This window comes from Juglans regia, chromosome 15 (assembly GCF_001411555.2).
Source record: "Juglans regia cultivar Chandler chromosome 15, Walnut 2.0, whole genome shotgun sequence".
NCBI classification, from domain to species: domain Eukaryota; kingdom Viridiplantae; phylum Streptophyta; class Magnoliopsida; order Fagales; family Juglandaceae; genus Juglans; species Juglans regia.
The window spans coordinates 14,365,647-14,372,023 of NC_049915.1; the positions used below are offsets into that span (position 1 = coordinate 14,365,647).

A 6,377-nucleotide genomic window follows, 5' to 3' on the forward strand; every position below is an offset into this window, starting at 1 on the left:
GACCATGATTTCTAGGAATGAGACAATGGTTGAGAGAAGATGAAAAGAGAACTAAATCCATCACCACATCAGTGGGCGAAAATTACATCCCAAGCGTTTGTTTTATTGCTTCTTACAAGTTTAAGTCGACTTCTTTACATTTCCTTTAAATGTCTTGATTCTTAGTAATTTTAGAAAAAAAGATTCACTTTTATTTTCAGCTTTATTCGTGGTTGAACATCCCAACAATTTCACTCTTAATTCATTCCACACTCCCTTAGTAAATAGCCCCATTTTAGTGTTGATATAGGTAGAGGTTAACTTTTGAAATTTATTTCTCAAATTTTTTTTTTTGATTCATTGTTAGATCATTTAGTTTACTGTTTTCTTATCATTTCAAAATTTCCTGTCACCACAAACGATAATATGTTGTCTTGCGGATATGAAATGTTTACTAAATTCTCATTGTACCTGTGAATTCGATCTTGGGATTTACCCTTGTATTACTTTGACAACTTCTACGCTTGGTAGTCGAAATTAAAAGCTTATCACTTTCCATGCAAAGTCACCCTATTCCAGCTTTTAAGGAAGTTTTGTTTGATGCTTCTCACCCTGTTAACATGATTTCTAAACCTTTTTCTGCACCATATTCTAACACTTATAATGCAGGTTTGCGAAACCGCCCTAACTTCAGTTGGAGAAATGATCATCCCACGAGTTCAGCACATCCGGGAGCTAGTGCACCTCAATATTCAGTTCACACCTAGCAAAATGCACTAGTTCCAACACCTAGAAAATCCATAGATGAACCATTTCAGCAAATGGTCACCACCCTTAAGCAGTTCATGCAAAGTCAAATCACCATAAATAACCAAACTTCTCAAGCCATCAATGACATAAGGAATAATTTAACCAAGCTGAACACCACTGTGAATGCACAAGAGAAAAGAAAATTTCCATCTCAATCCCAACCAAATCCTCAAGTCCAAATTGCTGCCATAGAGTCTTCATCATCTTCTGAAGCAATTGTCAAGACTTGCAAGGCCGTAATAACTTTCCGTAGTGGTAAGGAGGTTGATACATTGAGTAATGAAGCTGGCAAGAAATGTGAAAGTTTCAATTCCAATGCACAAGGTAAAAATTCTGACGTTGATGTTTCTTTGGAACCAAAGGTAATTGCTTCGGCACCCTTTCCTCAAAGATTGGTTCATTTACATAAAAATAAACATCATGCTGAGATTTTAGACATTTTTAGACAAGTGTCCATTAACATTCCTCTTCTTGATGCCATTGAGCAAATCCCAACTTATGCCAAATTTTTGAAGGATTTGTATATGGTTAAAAGAAAACTTAATGTGCAAAAGAAGGCATTTCTCACGGAATAAGTTAGCGCCATTATCCAATCCAATACTCCTCCTAAGTATAAAGATCCAGGTTCTCCAACAATAGCGTGTGTTATAGGAAGCTCCAAAATAGGCCAAGCACTACTAGACTTAGATTCTATTGTTAATTTGCTTTCTTACAATAACTATGAACAACTTGGTTTAGGAGAGTTGAAACTAACTTCTATCATCTTACAATTGACCAACCTTTCAATTAAAAAGCCTAGGGGAGTAGTAAAAGATATGTTGGTGCAAGTAGATAAATTTTATTATCCCGTTGATTTTTTGGTATTGGATGTTCAATTAACTCTTCATTCTGTTTTTCAAGCACCCGTCATTTTAGGGAGGCCATTTTTTACCGCTTCCAACGCTTTGATAAATTGTCGAAGTGGCATCCTTAAATTGACGTTTGGAAATATGACATTGGAGTTAAATGTGTTCAAGACTTGTAGGCAGCCACAAGATTTGAAAGAACTCCAAGAAGTGAATTGTTTGGAATCTTTACTTGCTAAAGAATTTTTTTTATCAGAGCAAGAGAGTCAAATGGAACATGTTTTACCTGGAACCTTAGAAAATATTGAGTTGTTAGATACGAATGCAGTAAATTCTGATGCAGGTAACAAAATTGACTCATTGTGGCGACTGAAATTTGAAGACTTGCCACTCCAACCCATAAACCAGCAACCATCAGATGAAGTCCCTCCATCTCCGGTTTTGAAACCACTACCTAAATCGCTGAAATATGTTTTCCTTGGGCCAACTAACATTTTTCCATGTATTATCTCATCTTCTTTAATAGTTAAGCAAGAGGAGCAACTCCTACGGGTCCTCAAGCAACATAAAGGAGCACTTGGATGGTCGGTTACTGACATCAAAGGAATCAGCCCCACCATTTGCACACATCAAATTTTCCTGGAGGAAAATTCATTACCAACTCGAGAGATGCAAAGGAGGTTGAATCCTACTATGAAGGAGATGGTTAAAAATGAAGTCTTGAAACTCTTAGATGTAGGTATCATCTATCACATCTCAGATATTTAATGGATAAGTCCTACTCAAGTAGTTCCTAAGAAATCTGGGATTACAATTGTGAAAAATGAAAAAGATGAGTTAGTCCGCACAAGGACCACCACTGGATGGCGCATGTGCATTGATTTTAGAAAACTGAATGCTGTCACACAAAAGGACCATTTTCCATTACCATTTTTATACCAAACTTTGGAAAGAGTTGTGGGCCATAGTTTTTATTGTTTTCTTGATGGTTTTTCGAGATATTATCAAATTGAAATAGCCCCTAGAGACTAAGAAAAAACTAATTTCACTTATCCGTTTGGAACTTTTGCATTTAGGAAAATGCCATTTGGACTTTGCAATGCACCCACCACATTTCAGCGATGCATGTTAAGTATTTTTAGTGACATGGTTGAGCATATCTTGGAGGTGTTTATGGATGATTTTTTAGTCTATGGTGATTCGTTTGATGCATGTCTTACTAACCTCACTGTTGTCTTAGCTCGATGTGAAGAGAAAAATCTGCTCTTAAATTGGGAAAAATGTCATTTTATGATGCGACAAGGTATTGTTCTTGGTCATATCATTTCAACCTGAGGCATTGAAGTTGACAAACCCAAAATTGATCTAATATCGACATTACCTATTCCAAAATCTGTCAAGGATATTAGATCATTTTTAGGACATGCCGGGTTCTATAGGCGTTTCATAAAAAACTTTAGCTCCATATCGAGACCTTTGTGTGAGTTGTTAGCTAAGGATTATGTTTTTAATTGGACTGATGCATGTCAAGTTGCTTTTGAGCAACTCAAATCTATGTTGGTCACTACACCTATAATTTAACCACCTGACTGGTCATTGCCATTTGAGATCATGTGTGATGCCAGTGATTTTGTCATAGGTGATGTCCTTGGTTAGCGAAGGGGTAAGCTTCCATTTGTGATTTACTATGCAAGCAAAACACTTGATGCAGCTCAGAAAAAATACTCCACCACTGAAAAGGAGTTGCTAGCAGTTGTTTTTGCTTTGGATAAATTTAGAGCTTACATTTTAGGCTCTCCAATTGTTATATTCACTAACCATACAGCTCTTAAATACTTGCTCACAAAGAAAGATGTCAAATCTCGACTAATTAGATGGATTTTGCTATTGCGAAAATTAATATCAGCATCAAGGATAAGAAGGTAGTGGAAAATGTGGTTGCCGACCACTTATCTCGACTCTTTGTTGAAAATTCTGAACCTTCCACTCCTATTTCAAATTTCTTTCCTGATGAACAACTTTTAGCTGTTGATTCTTTGCCTTCGTTTGTTGATATTGTAAATTTCTTGATAACAGGACACACTCCATCACATTGGAGCTCTCAAGACATCAAAAAGTTTAAATTGGAGGTCAGATCTTTCTTTTATGATGATCCCTATTGTTCAAATCTTGTTCTGATCAAATTTTGAGGAGGTGTGTGCCTAACTGTGACATTCCACACATATTAAATTTTTGCCATGCTAGTGCGTGTGGAGGCCACGTTTCAACTAAGAAAACAGTGGCTAAAATCTTGCAATGTGGTTATTATTGGCCTCACATGTTCAAGGATGCTTATAATTTTTGTAAATTATGTGAACCATGCCAAAAGTTAGGTGGAATCACTCGTAGAAACATGATGCCCTTACAACCCATTTTAGCACTAAAAATTTTTTATTGTTAGGGGGTTGATTTTATGGGTCTTTTTCCGTCTTCTTTTGGTTATCTTTACATTCTTGTTGCTGTGGATTATGTTTCTAAATGCGTCGAGGCAATACCATGTAGGACCAATGACCATCTGGTGGTGTTGAAATTTTTTAAAGACAACATTTTCACTCGGTTTGGGATACCAAGGGTTTTAATTAGTGATGGAGGTTCCCACTTTTGCAATAATCCATTTGCGGCGTTAATGAAAAAATATAGGGTCCATCATAAAATTTCAACTCCTTATCATCCTCAAACCAATGGCCAAGCTGAGTTGGCCAATCGCGAAATCAAAGCCATTCTTGAAAAAACAATCAACCCAAGTAGGAAAGATTGGTCTTTGAGGCTTTCAGACACTTTATGGGCTTATAGGATAGCTTAAAACTGTCCTAGGCATGTCTCCCTATCGTTTGGTTTACGGTAAAGCATATCATCTCCATATTGAGCTAGAACATAAGGCTTATTGGGTTGTCAAACACTTTAACTTTTCTACTTACAATTCTGGTGTTTTAAGGAAATTGGAGTTGAATGAATTGGAAGAGTTGAGACACAATGCCTACGATAATGCCAAACTTTACAAGAAGAAAACTAAGGCTTTTCATGATAAGCACATTCTAAGGAAGAGTTTTCTCCCCAATCAAAAAGTTCTCCTTTATGACTCTAGACTCCATGTGTTTGCCGATAAACTTCGATCCAAATGGAGTGGTCCTTATATTGTTCAGACAGAGTTTTCCCATGGGGCTGTTGAAATCCTTAATCCACACAATAGGAATATTTTTAAGGCGAATGGACAGCGGCTCAAACCTTTCCTTGACCATTTTTCACCAGAGGATACCACTAACCATTTACTGGACCCTAACCCTCCAACTGAGCCTTGATGTTTGACTTATCTGTCATTTTATTTCGATTCTTCTTGCATTTTTCTCTTTTTGCTTTTACTTTCTGCAGGTATATTTTCTATCTTCTACTTTCCATTATCTTCCCTTGTTATCTTTTTCTTCTCAGACCAGGTACCTTTTCTTCCCCTTTCATTATCATTTTTTTTATTGTTGTTCTTTTGGTAATTTTCATTGAGGACAATGCTCATTTCCAGTTGGGGGGTGGAGAATCTGATTTTTTCTTTCACATGCTAGATGTTTCTCTTGAATGTTCAATTTTATGAAACTTCTTGGCTAAATTTTCACCTTAGGGTACTTCCACTCCCACCACTTGGTCTCCAATGAATTAGAATTGTGGAATCTAATTTTTGCAGAATTGCTAGTTTTCAAGCTTCTTTACCTAAGATCAAACAATGGCAGCCTTGGGCTACACTAATCCCCATTGGTTTAGATTTAAGCTCAACACAATACTTTGTAATAGTCTTAGCAACTCAAACTTAGGCAATGTAGTCCAAAGCTATTGAGTGATGACCCCAATAGACACAAGCATATATTTTTGTTGTTTTGTTCGATGTCGATCAATAGTTTTCATCCAAACAACTAGCAAGAACTGCAATGAACCATTTCTTAATGTCCTAGGAAAAGTCAATGAGAAACTCCACTAAAAAAGAAAAAGGGAAACTGGAGGTAAAACAAATGAGAAAAGGGGCAGGTCAGAGATCCAAAAAAAAAAATTTGCTGGTACATAGGAAAAGGCTGCCCATCACCGAGATTTGTTTGTTTTTTTTTTTCTTGTGAGAAAGGAAAATGTCTTTTAAAGTGTGATAGCATGAAAGCCACCAATGTAATGGTTTTGAATTGTTGGAAAGGCCTTTTGGTTTTTCTTGAAAAGTTACTGGTTTGAGACTACTGTGAGAAATCTTGAAAACAACGAATGATAATCTATTCACACACTTGTTGCACTTAAAAATTTGTAGCTTAAATACATTTTCCTAGTTTGAGTTCTTGAGAATTTTATAAGCCTTTGTGTTGAGCTATAATCTGACCTAACTACATTCTAATGCCCAAGACTTCAATACGATTTGATCTTTTGTAGAGATTTTTGAGTTCAGTAAACTTGGAGGGCAGCTTCATCCTTCATTTCTTTTTGTCGCATTGTTTGCTAGAGACTGGCAAAAAGCTAGTTGGGGGTGTGATAAAGTGTTGGAAATACATAACTAAGTTGTTTAAGTGAATGATAGGTTTCATCAAATAAGAGTTAAGCAACTTAATTACACATCAAATTTTAGTATCAGACACTAAGTCAATTGATGCCAATTCACACAAAAGTTTCACATTTGCCTCTAAAATAATTAAACACTCATATCATAATTATATGTGCAAGGCATTTTTGGAAAGGATGAGA

At 36.2% G+C, this 6,377-nt stretch overlaps 1 pseudogene; it reads left to right on the forward strand.

Moving 5' to 3' along the window:
* The first annotated feature begins 800 nt into the window (after nt 1-800).
* LOC118344693 lies at nt 801-4,476 on the forward strand (annotated as a pseudogene).
* The last annotated feature ends 1,901 nt before the right edge of the window (nt 4,477-6,377 follow it).